The 19274-nt window shown below is 40.2% G+C and overlaps 1 protein-coding gene across 5 annotated transcripts in view; it reads left to right on the top strand.

Moving 5' to 3' along the window:
- GALNT18 (polypeptide N-acetylgalactosaminyltransferase 18) overlaps window positions 1-19274 on the top strand; it is a 230976-nt gene that overhangs the window by 29573 nt on the left and 182129 nt on the right. The gene's annotated exons all lie outside the window — the stretch shown is intronic.

Here is a 19274-nt window from a genome sequence, read left to right as displayed (position 1 = left end):
GCTTCCAAAGAGCAGCACTGCCTGATCTCCCTTCTGCCCTCCTGCACCTATTTGCATTTTCATTTGCCAAAGTCCTTTGCTTTCAGGGATTGCTGGGGTGACAGCTCTGTGTAATTAGGACATCACATACATATTTTTCCAGTGTTTTGATTTGAAATGTGCTAGCTGTTAAGGAATCATTAATATATTGCCTCTGATATGTCTTCACATGCAAATTTAAATCTTGCACATGTCTGCAGTAATTTGAAAAAGAAAAGGCAGTACTTGACTTTTCCAAAAGCATTACCTCCTTTTCCTAATCTCTGTTGGAATCTGATGCAGTTGTTCTCTTAGTGCAGGTTTTCCGTTTCTAATGAGAAAAGGCAGGTGAAAAAGATGTTTAATGTAGTAGGCTTCATAGTAGCTATATCATCAGATATCTGTGAGTGGCTTTGAAAAAAAATGTCCATATGTTCCATAAGTATATGAGTGAGGTGTTTTTTGTTTCCCATTGAAATCTTGGTATTTTTCCATTGTATTTGTTCCATTGTTCCACACCACCAGTGAAGGTGGGAAAGAGTCATCAAAAGAAAATATCTTTCACTAATAGATAAGACAGTGTCACTGTCATATTTTCTGAAAAATGCCTTTGCCAGGATTTCTACTCCTGGGAAGCTGAGAAGCCTCAGAGAGAAATGAAAACAATAATTATCTGATTTGCTTCTCCTGTGTTTTGCTGATTTGGAATGTGGGTGGAGCTTGTTTACCAACAGGTGGTTGTTTGATTGGTTTCATGTGAATTGTTTTGCCTTAATGACCAATCACAGTCCAGCTGTGTTGAGACTGGAGAGTCATGAGTTTTTAATTTGTATCTTGCTAAGCCTTCTGTAAGTATCCTTTCTTTATTCTTTAGTATAGTTTTAGTATAGCATTCTTTAATATAATATAAGTACATAAAATAATAAATTAGCCATCTAAGGACATGGAGTCAGATCCATCATTTCCTTCCTGCCATGGGAGACCCCAAAAATACCACAGACAGGATCCTTGAAAAGGATTTTGACCTTGTTCCTTTTGGGTAACTCCTAAAAAGCCTTTAACAGGTATTAAATGTACACTCCCATAGGCCTGCAGACTGACTGAAGGGAGAATGCAGGAAGATTTGTGTCACTTCTGGGTGACAAGCTTTCCTGGCATCAGCAGCAAGTGCAGCTGTGCTTGCTCTACCATGTTCAGGTTAGCTGAAAGGAGACAGGGCTGTGTTCTGGAAGGGCAGATAGCTGAAGCAGTAATGGTCCCTGACTGCTGTGGATGTCACTCTGCCTTCAGCAGGGATGGGGGAGGCAGAGGATGTCTCCAGCACTGAAGAACCTGGGCTCTGTGGGGTAACAAGTGCTGGCAGAGGAGCATGGCCAACAGCTGGTTCTCTCAGATTACATGGCTGTGGGGTGGTCTCTGGGGCTGACTTTATGATGCTTTTATCCCCAATCATCTTGTTCTGTTTATGCTGAATAATAAGTTTTGCCCCTTTAAGACTTGTTGCAGAGAGTGAAGTGGGGAGAGAAGCAGCAGCAGTTTGTTTTCAGACCCTGCACTCACTCCTCCACATTTCTGCTCCTGGCCTGTGTTGTCTGTGGATGGACAGACAGCGGGACAGAGCTCTCCTTTGCTTTTAGTTAGTTTAGCTAGCTGAGGCAAAGAAGTTCCCTGGACTTTGGGGTTTTTTTCCCTTTTCTTTGGCCCTGTTTAAACCTGCTCTGGACTGAACACCCAGGGGAGCACCAGCAGCTCCACCTGTGGCCACCGGGCCGGGCCTGGCCTGCGACATTTCCAGCACCAGAGAGACTGATCAGAGACTGAGTGAGCTGAACTGCAACCGAGGGAGGGACTTTCTCAGTTTGTCATCTCTTTTGGAGCAGCAAGAGGCTTTATTGTTTAATATTGTTTAGGTTTTATTGTTTAATAAACAGGGTTTTTCCACTTTTCTCCAAGGAGGTATTTTCTCCCTGACCGGTTGGGTAAGAGGCCAAATGAATCTGCTTTCTTAGAGGAGCCCCTTTGGGGGTTCTCTCCCAAATTTGCACTGAACCAGGACAGGTGGTTACATTCCCCTGCAGTGGGAGACTGCCCAGAGTAATTCAGGAGATGCTGGAAACTTGGACAATGTGGAATTGGGCCCTGTTTTTCAAGGCATGGTGTTGCTCAGCTGTTAGAGGTGTAGGAAGGAGAGGAGCTATGTGTGCACAGCACTGACTCCTCTGCCAGCCTGGGAATGTGTTTGCTCCCACTGCTGTGATTCTGGATGCCTCACATTTGCAGTGTGTTTGTGTTTATCCTCACAGCCCTGCCCTGGAATGGGAAGGTGCTGTTCACTGTGTGAAATACAAAGCTGTGTTTTGTGTCAGGTACATGCAGGCAATGTGTGTATTTGTGATTGTGATATGTGTGGAAACCGACCATGGGACAGTTATAAAGACGAATTCTAATAATAACTGAGAAAGTAAAGCATGGAAGAAGGCCTTTGAACCTATCCTTTGTTCGCAATTAACCTTAGTTGATTTAGGAGCATTTGAATTAAAGCGTTAAGGATGTTGCTCTTTGCTTGTAGTTAAGCCTTAAAGAGTTCTGCAATAACAACCTTTTGAAGTTTAATTTTAGAATATTGCTTGTATCCTTGTAACTATAGCTTTGGAATATATATAAAGGAAATATGCTTATCTCAGGCCTTAACAAAACAGAGAAAAGCAGCTTGACAAAGGAAGATGAAGATCAACTCAAGGATTAATAGTTTCAACCAAGGGAAGCTGGACATCACTGTTATGAGATCTATAGTCCTTGCAATTAAAAGGTGGACCCACATCTGGGGAGCTGGACTCCACCAGATGGGATTCGTCTTTCTTCTTTCAGAAACCAGACCAGCACCATCTGGGATACTCCTTTCTGGGATACATCCTGAGAGAAACTAAATCACAATAGTGTATAGAATTGTGACGTAAAAATTGGGAATAGAAACTGCTGATGAGTAAAAATTGGGAATAGAAACTGCTGAGAAAGCTGATGAGTACACCTACAAATACCTGTAAGCCTCAACTATTGGTGTGCAGTTGGAGGGAACACTTCCCCCACTGTACCCAGTGCTGTATTGCTCATACTTGACCATCCTAATTAATAAATTGATTGCTGCTGGAATATTGGCCTAGTCAAGCTTCTTATTTATAACAACTGCCCACTGCTGTGATGTCTGGGTGCCTCTCATGTTTGCAGTGTTTATCCTCACAGCCCTGCCCTGGAATGGGAAGGTGCTGTTCATTGCACTTTTTCTGATGGGGAGCAGAGATGGATGGGAGCAGATGTGTGTCTGAGGGTGTCTGTGAAAGTGCTGCAAATTGAATCTGAGTCTCTGCACTCTGGGGTTGGTACATTTAATTGCTGTCACATCCCTCCACCTTTGAGCTATCCTGTGTTATGAAACCATAATTGTACTGAAGTGGGCTTGTTTTGTTACTGCTTTCTAAATCTTCTGCATGTATCTGAGCATTGTTGAAGTACTCTCAGTCAAAGAAATGATTCCTGCCAAGGTGAGTTATCTGATTTTCCTTTTTTTTTTTTTTTTGAGAACCTAACCTTGAAATGCACAATTTGCACTGAGCTGAGAAATTTTTTATTGTGAACTTCACAGATTCCTACCAAACTGCAGAACTTCTGACTGATGAAATTCCATTTTTTCCTGGGATGTAATTTATGTCTTCAGCTGCTTTATTTTCCCAGTTGTCAATTTAATTTGTATTTATATCAACTTATAAGAGATTTTTGGGGGATTTTTTTTAAATTAGGGTTTTAGCCTATTACCATTCTGTAAATAGAGGAAGCTTCTCAAAGTAATGTCTGAGCAACCAATCTTCTGCTTGAGTGTGTGAAGCTGCTTCCATATTAAAAAAGAAAAAATATTTCCATAGCAACCTATTAGAAGCACAGAATGTTTTTGCTGTGTAGGGTTTTTGTAGTTGATGATCCTTACAGTGGATATTTTTGACTGCTGTAACCAAGCCATAAGAAAGTAGCCAGTAATAGAACAGCAACATTTGTTTTTCTATTTAGGATTTTGTTCTGCATATATACTTTTATAAATAAATGTAAGCTGTTATTAATGAAATTATCTCAGGTTTCTAAAACAGCTGCATATTTTGCCCACATTATCCATTTCTTCTGACTCCTGATGTACCGGAATCAACAAACCTGCAGAGCAGGAGATGAGAAAGCAAAAGGAAGTTAACCCTCACGTACCATAGGTGTATTTAAACGGCTGGATAAGCTGTTTTCTATTTCCCCAAAGAAGAGCCATGCTTTGGCATTTATTTTCATTAAGGGGTGGATGTGTGCCTCACTGTACCTGTGCTAGAGTACCTCAGGACAATGGAGTGAGCCTAAATATTCAGCTTCTGCTTTGGTTACATAAGGAAGTTGCATTCCCTGCCAGGGCAGTCCTGTTTAGTCCTTTCTGGGTGGTGTTCCAGGTCATTTTCTGTCATTTTGGGTGGGCAGGAATAACAGTGAAGGCTCTGGACTTTTCCAGTCATGCTTTTTTATGTTGCCAGATTAAATAAAGTCAGCAACAATATTGCACTTTCCTTCATAAGCAGAGTAACAAAACACTGCTGTCCCTTGTTTCATGTCCATATTGGTTAGGATTCCTGATGCATGATGAGGAATTTCTTTTGCCAACCGGTGGGCTGAAGGCTAGGAAGGAGGGAGAAGCTGAGAAGCCTCAGAAGAGAAATGTAAACAATAATTATCTGATTGCTTGGAATGTGGTCTGGAGCTTGCTCACCAACTGGTGCATCTTTGATAGGTTCCATGTGAATTGGTTTTAATTAATGACCAATCCCAGTCCAGCTCTGTCGGACTCTCTGGTCAGTCACGGGTTTTTATTATTCATTCTTGTCCAGCCTTCTGATGTCTCCTTTCTCTTTCTTTAGTATAGTTTTAGTATATAATTTCTTTTAATAAAATATCATAATATAATAAGTCAGCCTTCTGAGAACTTGGAGTCAAATTCTCATCTCTCACCTCATCCCGGGGACCCCAACAACACCGCACCACGGTGCCACTGAAAGGTTATGAATTTGGGCTATGCACTTCTCTGTGGATTCACAGGCTGGTATATTTTGAGATTGATACAGGAAATCCATACCTGTCACTGCTTAGCTTGGCAGTCACACCACTGGGATCAACCAAGTGACACCACTTCCCATTTGTGTCTCTGTTTGCTTAGGAAAGCCATGATGACTGTGGAGGCTGTTGATATAGCAGTAACATTGTGGTGCCTGAGTCCTGACTGCAGTTTGCATACTGGTAAAGCTGACAAGATGCCTGCATTAATTCTATTTAGAATGTAATTCAGAGATTCTTACTGAGTTTATGTGAAAAATTACTTGCCAGCTGCAGGGATTTGGTCATATATAATTATAATTTATATTATATATAATATTGTGTTGTACTATATATAATATTGTATTGCATTATATATCATATTATATATAATAATCATATTATATATAATATATATCAAATTACATATTATATTAAATAAAATTATTATATTATAATGAGATATAATTGTATAATATATAATTAATAATAATATATAGTAATATATAATTATAATAATATAATTTGCTTTCCTGAACCTTGTGGACAGCGAGCCTTCAGGCTGAGAGAGATAGCTCTTCACCTGGTCAATTTGTGAACCTCCAGCTTAACTTAGCTGCTGTTGGCTCTTGTGGGATTGGTGTCCAGAGGCCTCTTGGAAGGTGTTTATTCTGCACTGGTATTATCTCTGGGCACTGCAGATCCCTATTTCAAAATAGCTGTGACACCAGTAAGCACTGAGGCTAACATTTCTGAGAGTAAATTCAAATAGCTTGATCCTAAAGGCTGCACTACTTGAAGGGAAAACCTGACTTCTGGTAGCTTAATGAATGGCTGCCATGCCCCAGAACTCCATCATCCACAGTTCAGTGATCGTCTCCCATTTATTTGTAAGGCTTTTTCTGCCAAAAATCCTGGTATCCTAAAACTTTCATCAACATTGTGGCATTCTGAGAAACATATTTTCTTATTTCTGAAAGAAGAGTTTACTTTCTCAACTCTTTAATCTGAAGATTTGTGGTTTTTTCTTACCAACACTTCTCTCATGGTTACTTACTGCTAACAGATTTATTATGTTTTTTAGCACTGGAGTAGTTTGCTACTTATAAGCTGCATCTTATAGCTGGAATATGTCCATGTGCCTGAAACCACAGGTCATAGAGGAATATTAAATAAATGCAGTCAAAGCTTTTTTCCTCTCTGAAGGTATTTTACTCATGTTTTGAACACATTAGTTTTTTCAGGATGTTACTTTCCTTTTGTGCTACCTTTCAAGGTAGTGAAAATGTGTTAAAATTGAGTAGACAATGTACAGATATAATTTAAAAAAATGCCATTGCTGTGTATATTAAGCACCTGAACTTCATCCCGTGGTGAAATGCACATTTAGTGTGATTTGATGTGAACAGAAACCAATTTCATGGCTTTGCAGTTCAGTTAGTGTAGCATTTCATTACAGTGACTGGGAGCCCTCTCCCTTCTTTCCTGAGTTAAATCCAGACTCTTCTAAGGCTCAAAGCAATGTGTACATGTTTCTTGTTTTATCTTTATTCTCAGGACTTGCTAATACTCCCACAGCTGCCTTACATGTCATTCTGTTTTTCTCAGAGGTATCCAGGGAATTCCCATTTTCTTCCCCCTTCCTCTGAAGAATTTCAAAGACCCAAAAACAGAACCCCAAAGATTGGTTCAGGAGATGACAGAAAGACTGTGTTCAGGTTTGCATGTGTGTTCTGCCACGAACTCACAAAGTCCTTGATCCCTATGCCTGAGCTCCCCACCTGTGCAGCTTTGGCTTGTTTCATGAGAGAATGCTAAATTCTTATGTGATAGCCTGAAGGGACTCACTGGTGTGCCATTGCTTTGGTTAGCTGCTGCCTCTTCTCTCAGTTCTGTGTTTTCACACTGCCACTCAGACCCTTCAAGTCTTCTGGCTGCTCAGAAGTCTGTTAAATCTGGTTTTGGTTGGAAAAGAGCAGGAAAGATTGTCACTGTCACATTTTCTGAAAAATGCCTTTCCAGGATTTCTTCTCCTGGAAAGCTGAGATGCCTCAGAGAAAAATGAAAACAATATTATCTGGTTCACTTCTCCTGTGTTTTCCTGCTTTGGAATGTGGTTTGGAGATTGTTTATCCAACAGGTGAGTGTTTGATTGGTTTCATGTGAATTGTTTTCCCTTAAGGACCAATCACTGTCGAGCTGTGTCAAGGCTCTGGAGAGTCACGAGTTTTTCAGTGGTATCTTGCTAAGCCTTCTGTCTGTATCCTTTCTCTATTCTTTAGTATAGTTTTAGTATAGCATTCTTTAACATAATATAGTATCATAAAATAATAAATTAGCCTTCTAAGAACATGGAGTCAGATTCATCATTTCCTTCCTGCCACGAGGGAACCTGGAAAATACCCCAAAAGATATAATGACTAAACAGGATTTTGCTGCATGCTACAGGCAAATCTCTTTGTGGTTATCAGGAGCTGTGTTTTGACCAGTACAAGAGAGTGAGAGTGAGAGACTTTATTTGTAATTATACAGTCTACTATGTGAATACTGATTCACCTACATTAAAAAAAAAGTGTCTTTTACGTTTTGAGGAAGAATCCTCAAGAGCCCTGTTGTGAATATGTTGATGCATTTTGTAAGAGTCAGTGTGTTCCTGCAGCATATCCCACCCCAAATGAGAGACATGCCAGGTTGTTTTTCATGCCTGTCAGTTATTGGAATATAACAGATGGGAAACTTGAAGGGAAACTGCTGTGAGCAGCTCCTGTCCTACCCAGCACTCTGTGTTAGTTAATGATTCCTGTGTCTTCCACAGGTGTGTGAAAATGTGTAGAACACCATTAGCACTTGGAAGTATCTAGAAATAGCAATGCTGTATGTTTCAGATGTGCCAAAGGTTGGAGGTATTTGAATCCTGATTCGGGCCCTATAGTTTGAATGGATATAAATGATACTTTCAGTTATATATTTTTTTTTAACTTTTAACAGAACCTACTTAACAAAATTCTGCTCCAGATGTCTCTTCCATCAGGCAAACCCTGTGACTATGAGTCAATTGTACATTTCCATAAAACAGTACTTCTCTCCTAGTCCAAATAGCTTTTAAACAACCTATGTCAGACAGAACAGAATTATGGATTTGAGTATTTATATCTATTGAGTATCAAAGTTATTTGGCTTGACACCTTATCTCAACTAATTCTGAAAGGTTTATCCAAAGCTCTTGTCTGTGTAACTCAGGACAGGCAGAATCCAGCTGCTGGAATAAACAGGATCTTGAACAAGTGAGAGGTGGAGAACTTGAGATGCTGAGTTTTGTCATACAAAGTCCAGTAACACATGCTAAAGTTGAGATTGATCCTTCTTCCACTCAGTAGTGATGAGACAGCTTTTCTGTGGGCTAGTAGGTATGTCAATGTTGTTGAAAAATGCCAATCTCTTGTTTTTAACATTTTAAAAGTTTAATAATAATACAATGGTTATAAAAATAGCAATATAATTATAGTAATAATAATTTGGACAGTTTGGATTACGACAATACGAGACAAAAAGGACAAAGAGTTACAAACAGTCCAAGTACCTTTTTCTGGGCAAAATAAGCCCAAAAGAGGCCCCACGTTAACAGAGGATTAACCCTTAAAAGCAACAGCCTGTTGCATATTCATACACCTTATCCATGATGCATAAATTCCATTCAAACACAGGATTCTGTCTGGGCAGTGTCAGCTTCTTCCTCTCAATCCTAATGGCATCATCATGGCTGAGCAAGGCAGGAGGAAGTTAGTTTCTCCTGATAATGGAGCAATAAATTCTCTTTCTCTGAAAGATTCAGGTGTCCTGTGGCTGCTATCTCACTGCCAGTCCTCTCTTTAAAAAAAGTATCTTACATAGCATAGATTCTATTTTAACAATATGTTATAACCTAAAACTATATTTAGCACACTACTTAAGAGAATTAATACAGCATCACTTTCTAACATAACACATATAATATTCATTTTAATATTTGCAAAAAGCCAATCATAAAACATGCATTTTTCACAATGTTAAAGAAGGTGAGCTGGCCAGCAGATCATTATGTCAGAGTCCAGAGCTTTTACTCAGATGCTTTATGTGTAGCTGCATGCTCCTAAAACATGCAAGCCAATGCAAGCTGAGGATATCATAGGGGTTCTTTGTTCTTCATGTTTTTTAATTGCTTCTGTGGTTTAAGGTGATTGGCCAGTTATTGCAGAATTTTATAGCAGCTTTAACTAAAAACTTTACAAAGTTATGCCGCATAACCCCTTCATTTTAGTCAACAGAGCAATTGCTGACATCTCTTGGGGAAGCAGCATGTGTTTTTCCTTTTCCCCACTGTGAGTTTGGGAGGGTTCACTCCCTCACCATCCGTGGTGTGTCAGCAGGAACCCAGATTCCTCCCCACTGGTCATCTCCTTTGGAAGCTTTGCCTGCACAGTGGGCATCGTTTGTCTCTGTCCTAATTACCGTCTGGCTGTAAACAAAGCAGGAACATTTGCAAAGAATAAATCTTTGCAGTGTATTGACAAAGCTGCTTCTGTAATTGTGTTAGCTGGAGCAGACAATGAGCTGAAATCCTTTCTGAATTAGGGTTTATGTAACTCCAACCCAATTCCTGGCTAAGCTCTGCAGCTCGATCCACAACAGTGAGCACTGACAGCTCCTGGGTTTTGCTGCAGTCTGAAATGTGTGCCTAACACGCTAAGGCTCGAGTTGTTCAGTCTGCTTTTTCAGCTTGGCTCTGCCCTGCTTTGCTGTCATTTCCCTGTGGCAGTGTCACTTGGAAAAGAAGGAGAAAAGGCTCAGTTGTAGCCAGGAGTGTAGTCATTTCCAAGCAGAACAGGTTGGGATGCGGGGTGGAAGCCAAAGGAATGTGGTTGATGTTGGAGCCCCTTGGTTGTTGCTGTTTGCAGAAGCTCCACGTGGACAGGGCCAGGCTGGCCTGGAAAGGCACAGCCCACTCCAGTGTGCCTTTGTCTGAAAGCAATTCCCGTGAACCCAGCCTGGCTGCCAGGAAGGATGGAGGGATCTCACCCATCACAGGTCTCTTACAGACTTGGGAGTGAGGGAGGGCCTCCCATCCCTGGCTCTCTTTAGCTCCCCACTGCTGCACTCTTTCACCATTGTGTTGTTTGGAGAACAGTGAAAAGCAATAGAGTGGTGGCACAGGTAAGGAAGGAGCTGGAAATTCTATAGCTATTCAAGGTGTATTATGGAGTGAAGGCACAACCAAGTTCATTAGAAGCCGTAATTCTACTGTGTTTCAAAACAAAACTGTGATCAAAAGAAGTCCTCCCAGACCTGCACTGGATATTAGAAAAGAGGAATTGGTTGATGATACCAAAATCTCAACAGGAGTGAAAACCAGTAGCACATATTTGACAAATTATTTGAATTTTGTGCTAGATAAAGATATTTAATAAGAGGCAAAAAGGAAAAAAAAAACCTTTTACAAAGACAATCCTGACAATGTGTTCTTTTGCATTTTATAGACTTTGACATGTGTAATTTAAAAAAAAAAGTTTTAAATGATCAGACCATTTTTTAATGTTCAACATCTGTAAAGGAGTAGTAGTTAGGATGTTGGATTCTTCTTACTGTATTTATTTGGAAATATTAGATGGTAGACTTTGAAGTTAGAGCAAAAAAGGAACTTCCTGCAAAATAAGTGATGTTTTCTTGCCAGACATTACTATTTAACTTTTTTCAGTTCTGGATCATGAAAATTTCAGTACAAAGCAAAAAAAACCCCAACTATTCAGCCTCTATAAAAATTTTAGTGCACACCCAGTGGCATTAGGTTTTGGACAAAATTTCTGGTAAGTAATTAGTAAGATGAAAATCAGCTTATTTTTTCACTCAAATAGTATTTGGCTCTCAACTAAGGATTAGAGAGCTCCCAAAGGCTCCGACAGTCTGCACTTGAAGACTAGTAGTAAACTCCTATTGGATTATGACTGGTGGTTTTTCTGCTTCTGAGGAAAGAGAGGATTAATTGAAAATGTCAAGTTGGGTTTGTTGGATTTTTGAGGGGGCAGTGGGAAGGGTGACAGGGTCTTTTAATTTCCCTCCACAGTTCCAGAGATGAGAGTCTTCCCAGATATGATGAGTGTAAATTTAGAGTGGTGTTCAAATTGATCCTTGAGATTTACACGCATAAAAGATTTTCTCAGAAGTCATTCAGAAGTCTTTGGAGTTGCATGAGATTCTAACAGGAATTAAACTGGCCATGCTAGGCAGCACCTACTGTCAAGATGCTCCTCAGGGAGAAAATGGAATGGAAAACTCCATCTGGACTCCTGAACTGTTTTATCATGTGGTGACTGAATCTGTACTTTGAGATGGAGGCTGATGATGTTTTGTGATAAGTATTAGGGAAAATATTTATAAATTCACATTGGAGGCTTAAAGAAGGGATGTGTAGTTTATTTTTTTTAAATCTTTTTTATTTATTAGATATTCTGATGAATTACACTGTACTCTTTTTGATTTGCTGAAAAGCTGACTCTCTCAGACTTTGGGTTGCAAAAAGAGGTGCTGTAAGCATGTTTCCCAAAGGTTTACAGTGGGATTAGGTAAAATTCAGCCAGTCTTTGACAGGGCTGAGGAAGACAAGTCAATCCTTGTTTTCAGTGTCGCTGGACACTGACAGCAGAATGTCTGAGTTAAGACAAGGAGCTGCAGCTCTACTCCGTAAGCCTGACAGTCTGTCCTTATTGTTTTGACAAAAAATATTGATTTCCATATTCAACCTTTTCTCTATTTGCAGTTTTTCACGCTGCTAATCTAATGGGATAGTGTGAAAAAATGTACTGGTTCTTTTTTTAAGGCTTCTTGGGGTTTGGTGCCTTTTACCTGCTAGGCTTTTGCCTAGAAAACAACTGTTTGTAGCACTGCAATTTCACATGATTTTTCATCACGTTACTCACAGATTTTATTTCTATTTCATATATAATGCACCTATATATGGTGTATCTCTAGATATTTACATATAATTTTAATACATATAATGCATGATTGTACTATACAGATAGTAGATTATATCTGTATAAACATATAATGTTTTTCCCATAATATGCACATTTTTTCATGTATTTCCTTGCGTTTCTTTTCATCTGTGGAGATGTATACATAATTTCTATGAATAATGACAACTTTTATGCATCTCTATCCTTGAGTTGTTCTGTAGAGAGTATCCAGAAAAATTACCAACTATATGGAGTGTTTCCCAATAGTAATTTACTCTGCAGTGTGTAGCCTGCTGGGACCTATTATGCAAATGCTATATTTGTTGGCTTAACCCCATATTTTTCTGAAAGAATGGTTTTTTTTCATTACTTTGGGGGAAAAAAAAAAAAGAAATTTTGACAAGGTCAGTAGTCACTTCTTTCCTCACCTGTTATCCCTGTCCTTCCCTTTCAAAAAATTAAAGCAGATCACCTCCTGTTGGTTGTATAAATATGTCCTAATTGCTCCATGTCAGTAAAAGCACTGAATGCCCACATGCAGACAGAGTAAGACACTTGCTGTGGGGGTGGAAAAAAACCCCTGCAGAGGTAGCCCTGAGTTTGAAAACAACTTTGGAGTTCTCATTACAAGGTCTAATGTTTCATTCCTTAGCAGCAGTCAGCTGGAGACAGAAACATGGGAAGCTGAGGCGTGGTTAGATCCACATCCTTTGGTCATGTGCATTGTTTTGCTTTGGAGGAACTGCAACACAAATACCTGAAATACATGAGGAGATGCTGCTGATGAAATAGGAGGCTGAGGAAAGTTGCTATCTTCCAATATTTTCAAATTACAAAGTATGTGGAATAATACTGCTCATGATTGTATTGTAGGCAACAGATGAGTCTTAAAATTACCCTAAACCATGAGAATTTTCCATTCTAAGATTCATAATAATTTATTAGTATCACTTTTTAATTTCAAGCTGAGGAGCTTGACAGCAGCTGCTTCAAGTAAATGCAGTTACTGTGATCTTGGAATTTTTTTTGTGGCTTCATTATGCTCTGAATTCATTCTTGACTTCTGTATTTTCATAAGGATTTTGCAGAACTCACTCTTTTCCCAGTGTATCCACACAGAGGGCTAATAGATCCTGTTTGTAAATTAACAACGCAGCAGGGGCACAATTCCTGTTTGTAAAAGTGCTTTGTGCTGCTGAAGTGATGTGTAAATGCCCAGAGGTTTTTTTATCTCTCTGTGTGTATTTGAGTGTGAGCAGCCACAGGGACTGGTGTTGGGGTATTGTATTTGCAGGGAGGAATGATGGATCTGACTCCATGTTCTCAGAAAGCTGATTTATTATTTTATGATACTATATTATATTAAAGAACACTAAACTAAACTATACTAAAGACTAGAGAAAGGATACTTAGAGAAGGCTAAAAAGATAATAATGAAAACTTGTGACTCTCTCCAGAGTCCTGACACAGCTTGGCCCTGATTGGCCAAAGAGTGAAAACAACTCACAGCAGAATGCAATGAAACAATCACCTGTGGGTAAACAATCTCCAAACACATTCCACACATGAGCACAACACAGGAGAAGCAAATGGGATAAAAATTGTTTCCATTTTTCTCTGAGGCTTCTCAGCTTCCCAGGAGAAAAAAGGGATTTTTCAGAGAATGTGAATGCCACATCAGGGCAGCCATGGGGTTGGACGTGCAGATGTGAGGTCTGTCATTGTGCCTCAGCTGTGCCAAGCCCCTGCCCGGTGGGGAGAGCAGGAGCAGGGCTGGCGCAGAGATCAGGCCATGGCTGGGGCCCAAGGAGGTGAGTCCTGCTGGGTTCAGCTCCCTGCTCAGCTGTGGCTGCTCCTGCAGTGCCCACCATGGCACACATGGCTCCTGTGGCTCCCAGCCCGGCTGCAGGGGCACAGCCAAGGTGCCAGCTCCAGGGCTGGCACTCTGCTTCCCCGGGGCATCCTTCCCAAGGAACAATTCCCTGCCTCTGGCCCAGGAGCCAGCTTTGGCTCCCCTGAGCTCTGCCTTTGTGAAAAGGGAAGTGTAGGAATGTGCCTCCTGTTGACAGAATGACAGAACTAGCCTTTGTCTCCTTAAAAAGGAAAAAAGCCCAGAAGTTTCTCTCCTCAATTAGGTAAAAAGACATCTCATAGGACCCGGGGAACTTCACCTCAAACTTAAGGATAGCTAATTGGACAGGAGCCAAAAAGTCCCACCTGAGCAATTTACCAGAAAAAGAAGAGAACAGAGAAACTAATGGGTTCTGTGAGGTGTTTTACCAGGAGCAAAAACTTCTTGCCCCTGGCTCAGTTTTTCCCTGTAAAGAGCTTTGATATTTTGCCTTTTATTAAAACTTTTCTGTTTCCAACACTACCACAGGAGCCATCCTGCTGATTTTATGCCATCTGGGGTAGCCGAGTTATCTTGGGTGTGATATAGGTCTCCTATAGCTGATGAGACCTGGCTCGAGGAGACCCCTGTGTCAGGGAAGGGGAGGGAGGCAAGATGAAAGATCAGTGCAAAGTTTGGTTTATTTCTTACTGCATTTGGTCATGGGTGGTACTAAGTGAAGTGAGATGAGGAATTTTCTTTTGGAAATACTGATAACCTTCAAGCTGTGTTATCTAGAATCCACTCACCTTTTTCTGGTTTGAAGCCTCTTGCAGTCCTTTTCCCTCTGATTGTATGAGGCATTCTGGTGCTTTAATAAGACTGCTTTCAAAGCTTTGTGTCTGTCATTTTCTTCCATGTGGCAAACAACTCTTCTCATTGTATTACCCAGCTTTTCATAAACAAATACTGCTTAGTTTGACCACATGGGTGCTTCTTGCTTTCCAACAGCAAGACAAGCTGACATCTTTTACTGCTGTCCAAGCAGACATCTCCTTTTCCTTTAAAAATACTTTTTTTTTTCTTTTAAGTGTTAAAAAAAGGATAGTATAGCAGAGGATAGACTTGAGATCTGAAAAGGAACCAATTTTTTCCTTCTGTGGTTTCTTGCACTTACTTCAGGCAGGTGTATGGAGGATATTCAGAAAAGGAAGAGCAAGTTAAAAACTGGCAATAAATGAACAAGCCATGTAATATTCCCCTTTCTGCTCACTTAATTATTTAAAAGTATGCTAAAAATTCCATGTATGACAGAAAAAGATGTATTCACTTTTATGCTGCTGGAAAGAAAAAGTTTTGTGTGGAACTGGAGTGGGAGTGAAGAAAAACAAGAGCACATTGTGTTTGGGAGGCAAATCAGACAAGTTCTCTTTAGCCATGTTATCTTTCAGACCTTGTGTGCTGGAGGACTGGAGAATGGTTTTCTGGGGGATCTGCTCCAAAGGATTACATGTATACACATCTCAGAGTTAGAAAGACAAAGGGAATATGATTTTTTGTTGTTGTTGCACTGAGATTGTGAGCCTAATTCCCCTCTGCTATGCAACTCTCATTTGATTTTACCTGGAGAATAGGGTCAGTAACACCAGGTCTGGGAACATTTTGTGATGATACATTAATGTCAAGCTGTTGGAATCTAATTCTGCTTGATAATATCCTAGTGATACAGCACAGATGAGATGTGAAGAATAATAAGGACCAGAAACTTAATGAAATTTTGAAAATACTCATAAGAAAATCTGTTCAGAAATCTGAGAGCTATATGAGAGAGCAATACTGAGTTGTAAGTCAAATTTAGTCAGTGTGAATTGATGTAGTTTTGCAAAGACAGATGAGGTTAAAAGAGTCCTTAATTTTTGCCCTGGTATATAAGAAATTAGGCAAATTGGCAACACCTCTAACTTTCTATGAATATTGCCAAAGCAAGAAGAGATGTGGCATCAACAAAGCAGCTAAATTTTGAATGGTGTTACTTTGAATTTTTGGTGTAATATGCAGAAAACCAAGACATGTAGCAGGACAATCTTCTCTTTCCTTTGCCCCTGAAAACACAGCTTTGCTGTGATGTGCTTTAAGGGATACCACCATAGTGTTTCTATTGTAAATTGTCTTTTAACATTCTGATCAGAGACAAAACTATGTTGTTCCCTGGCTAATATTTGTACCTATTTCTCAAGATATAAAAATGCCAAACCAGGGTGAGATCTGAGGGAACATGAACCTGGACTTTTCTGTGAGCAGTGAAGCAAACTATAGAACACTGCAGTTAAAAGTGCTGTGACACAAGGCTCCCAAAAGGAAAAGAATCCTCATTTGAAGCCAGTGGCAGCAAAGCTCCCCATGTGTTAGTGATGCCCTGTTCCTGTGCCAGTTTCATTGCCTTCTGTACACTAACCAGAATTAAAATTAATTAACACTGCCTCAGGTCTTCAGTTTCCTTTACAGATGGAAATAGGAGAGCCCTTTTGATGGATCTACTGTCTTCAGTTTGGCTGAAGCCATAGCGGATCAACAAGAGACATGGGAGAGAGAAGCAAACAGGAGGAAAATGGGCATGTTCCTGGACATGATGAGCATTCAGTTTAAAATAAAAACCAAACTTGGACTTTATTATGCAGCTGATATTTGTTAATACAGAATAAGTGAAGCTGTAGAGCATGAACAAATTGCTTTTAGGAGAAAGTGAATTTTAAGAAAGGACTAAAACATGACTCATGTAGCCATGTGTGAGAGGTAAAATGCCTCCTGCAGTGCTGGTCCTTCTGCTGCTCACTGTGGGTCTAGTGCTGCTCTCAGAGAATTAGCATTACTAACATGACATCACCTCAGCTGCTCTCCTGTCTAACTTCCCACCATTTCTGTTTTGGCAGAGGCCAGGGGCTTGCAGGGAATGCTTCCTGCTGGGTGGGGCCCTGTGCAAAGTCAGGGTTCCCATCCTGAACAATTTACGCTGCAACAAACAGTCCTGGTATCAAATGAAAGAAGCACGTGGATGGGCAGGAGGACACAAAAGAATGTAGACAAAATTAGAGACTGCTTTATTATTGGTCTGACTATGTGCACAATTCCTTTCAGTTATCCCTTTAGCCCACAGAACACTGTCTTATCCGTCACTTCAGATGGTGACAGACTGAGGCCAGTTCAGGTTTGTCATATTGCCACCAAGTTTCATTAGATGTGGAAGTGAATTTTAATCAAATGTTGTTTTCCACGTGGATTGTACTTTTAGTAGGCAGTGGTACGGTGGTCTTTGTAGCATCTCTCCAGTCTGTTTTCCTGTTACACCACTTTTTAGTACCTAACAATACTGGATCAAATAAAAGATGTCCTGTCTTGAGCAGCAGCCATAAACAAGAGCAGGGCAAGGATGCATGATAATGTTTTCCATTCCCTTCTGAAACTTCAGGCATTTTCACCCCATGGATTTACTGGGATAGGTGAGGTCTCATTACCTGTAGTTTTCCATGCCCATCCCCTCCATTTCCCCTTCCATCAGTATGTTCTCCTGCTCCTTACCGTGCTGGACAAACACTTCCCAAGCTAAGCATTCCTTCTGCCAGGTCTTTTTCTTGGAGTCAGTGATGTATTGTACAGATTTGATGGCCTGGCTAACAGACAGTAAAAATGCACATCACTGATCTAGTTCACATTAACTTGTGGAAATAACTAAGGTAGAAACAATTTTATCTGGGCTTTTCTGGTCATTCTTCCATCCCTGTGACATGTGCATCTGACCTGTACCTATCCACATTTTGCTCATTAGAGACACTAATTTAAATTAATTCCTTGACATTACGTCTTTACTGATATAGCCAATGGTAGCATTGATAGCTAAAGATGGCATGCAAAACAGGGTGACTCACTCGTCAGTGTGACTTCTTTGATGATGCTTTATTTTACATAAAAATTATATTCTTGTTTCAGTGGCTCTTGAATATACACTAGGTACTCTGACTTCCTCTGTCAGAATTGTGTGTCTCAAATATCTTTAAAGCTTAGGAGTGAAGAGTAAATGAAGTTAAGATGCAGACTCTCCTAGGTGTTGTTAGATTGTTATTTAAAATGACTTTTTTATGGCTTTGGCTTTTAGGATTCTCTGTTTCTCAAAATTGCATTTCTTCACATACTGTTTTCATATAACCTGCACCCTGACACAAAGGTTGAAAATATATTTGCAAAAAGATCAGCCAGAAAACTAATAAAACTGTTGGGGGTTTTTTGTTTGGTGTGGGGTTTTTTTGGTGTAGTTTATTTGTTTGTTTGTTTTTTTGTTGTTGCTGTCTTTTTTGTTGGTTTTTTTTCTGTTCTTAACATCTCTGTAGTGAGATTTCACCACAGAGAGGAAGATAAAGCTCCATGCACCTGAAAGCTTTCCTGGAGGGAAGATGAATGCCTGTGCAGGAGGCACAGCCTGCTCGAGATTTTGATTTTGCTGTGTGATGCCCTCATACGTATTTCATCTAAATGTACATTAAATTTTACAAATAACAGCAAACCAAGTAACAAGCAGGGTGATTGAGAAGTCAGGCAGGTCTGCAGGAAAATGCTGGTGATGTCATTCCATTTGCCTTAGGCTCATGGTAGCAATGTGCTGCCCTTCATTCAGGGAGCCTGGAAGCAGGGAATGTGTGATTCTGGGGGTCCCAGGTGCAGTGCAGGATTTGCATTCAGAGATGTTTCTCATGCTCCTGTTGCAATGCCAGCTTTGCTCTCCTCCTGCACACTGGGGATCTGTTCTCAATAAGAATGGGGTCCTGTGAAGGAAGACACTTCTGGCTCTTGGCCTGTAGATTGGTTAGCCTGAGAGGAAAGGATGTCACAGTTCTTTGAAAAACCCCCAAACATTATTGTGGCTGTCATCTGATATCCCAGGTGAGATAAGTGAGATGTTGGAAAGCATTAGAAAACCTTCAAACCCATATCCTGGAGCACCTTCAGACAAACCTTCCAACAGAACCTATGGCTCTTCTCCCAGAATGGTCTGGGCAACCTCTGGTAGCAGCACTGCAGAAAGTAACTTGTTATAGAAGATTGAAATAAAGGTGTTTGAATAATTAGCTATGATCTAGGCCTGCCTTGATCTAGTAAAATATTTAATGATTTTCATTCTGAGATAGAGCTGAGCGCATTTGGACTTTACCTGTGTGAGTAGCTTATGAGATGAGGCTGCTATTGAAGAGCTCTTTGGACAGGCCTAGACAGCAATGAATAAATAGCATTTATTAATTTAGTGTGTAACTGCTCCTCTCTGCTCTCATAATTACCCT

This window comes from Molothrus ater, chromosome 6 (assembly GCF_012460135.2).
Source record: "Molothrus ater isolate BHLD 08-10-18 breed brown headed cowbird chromosome 6, BPBGC_Mater_1.1, whole genome shotgun sequence".
NCBI lineage: Eukaryota > Metazoa > Chordata > Aves > Passeriformes > Icteridae > Molothrus > Molothrus ater.
The sequence above is the reverse complement of the archived record's forward strand: the minus strand, read 5'-3'. Positions and strand labels throughout refer to the sequence as shown.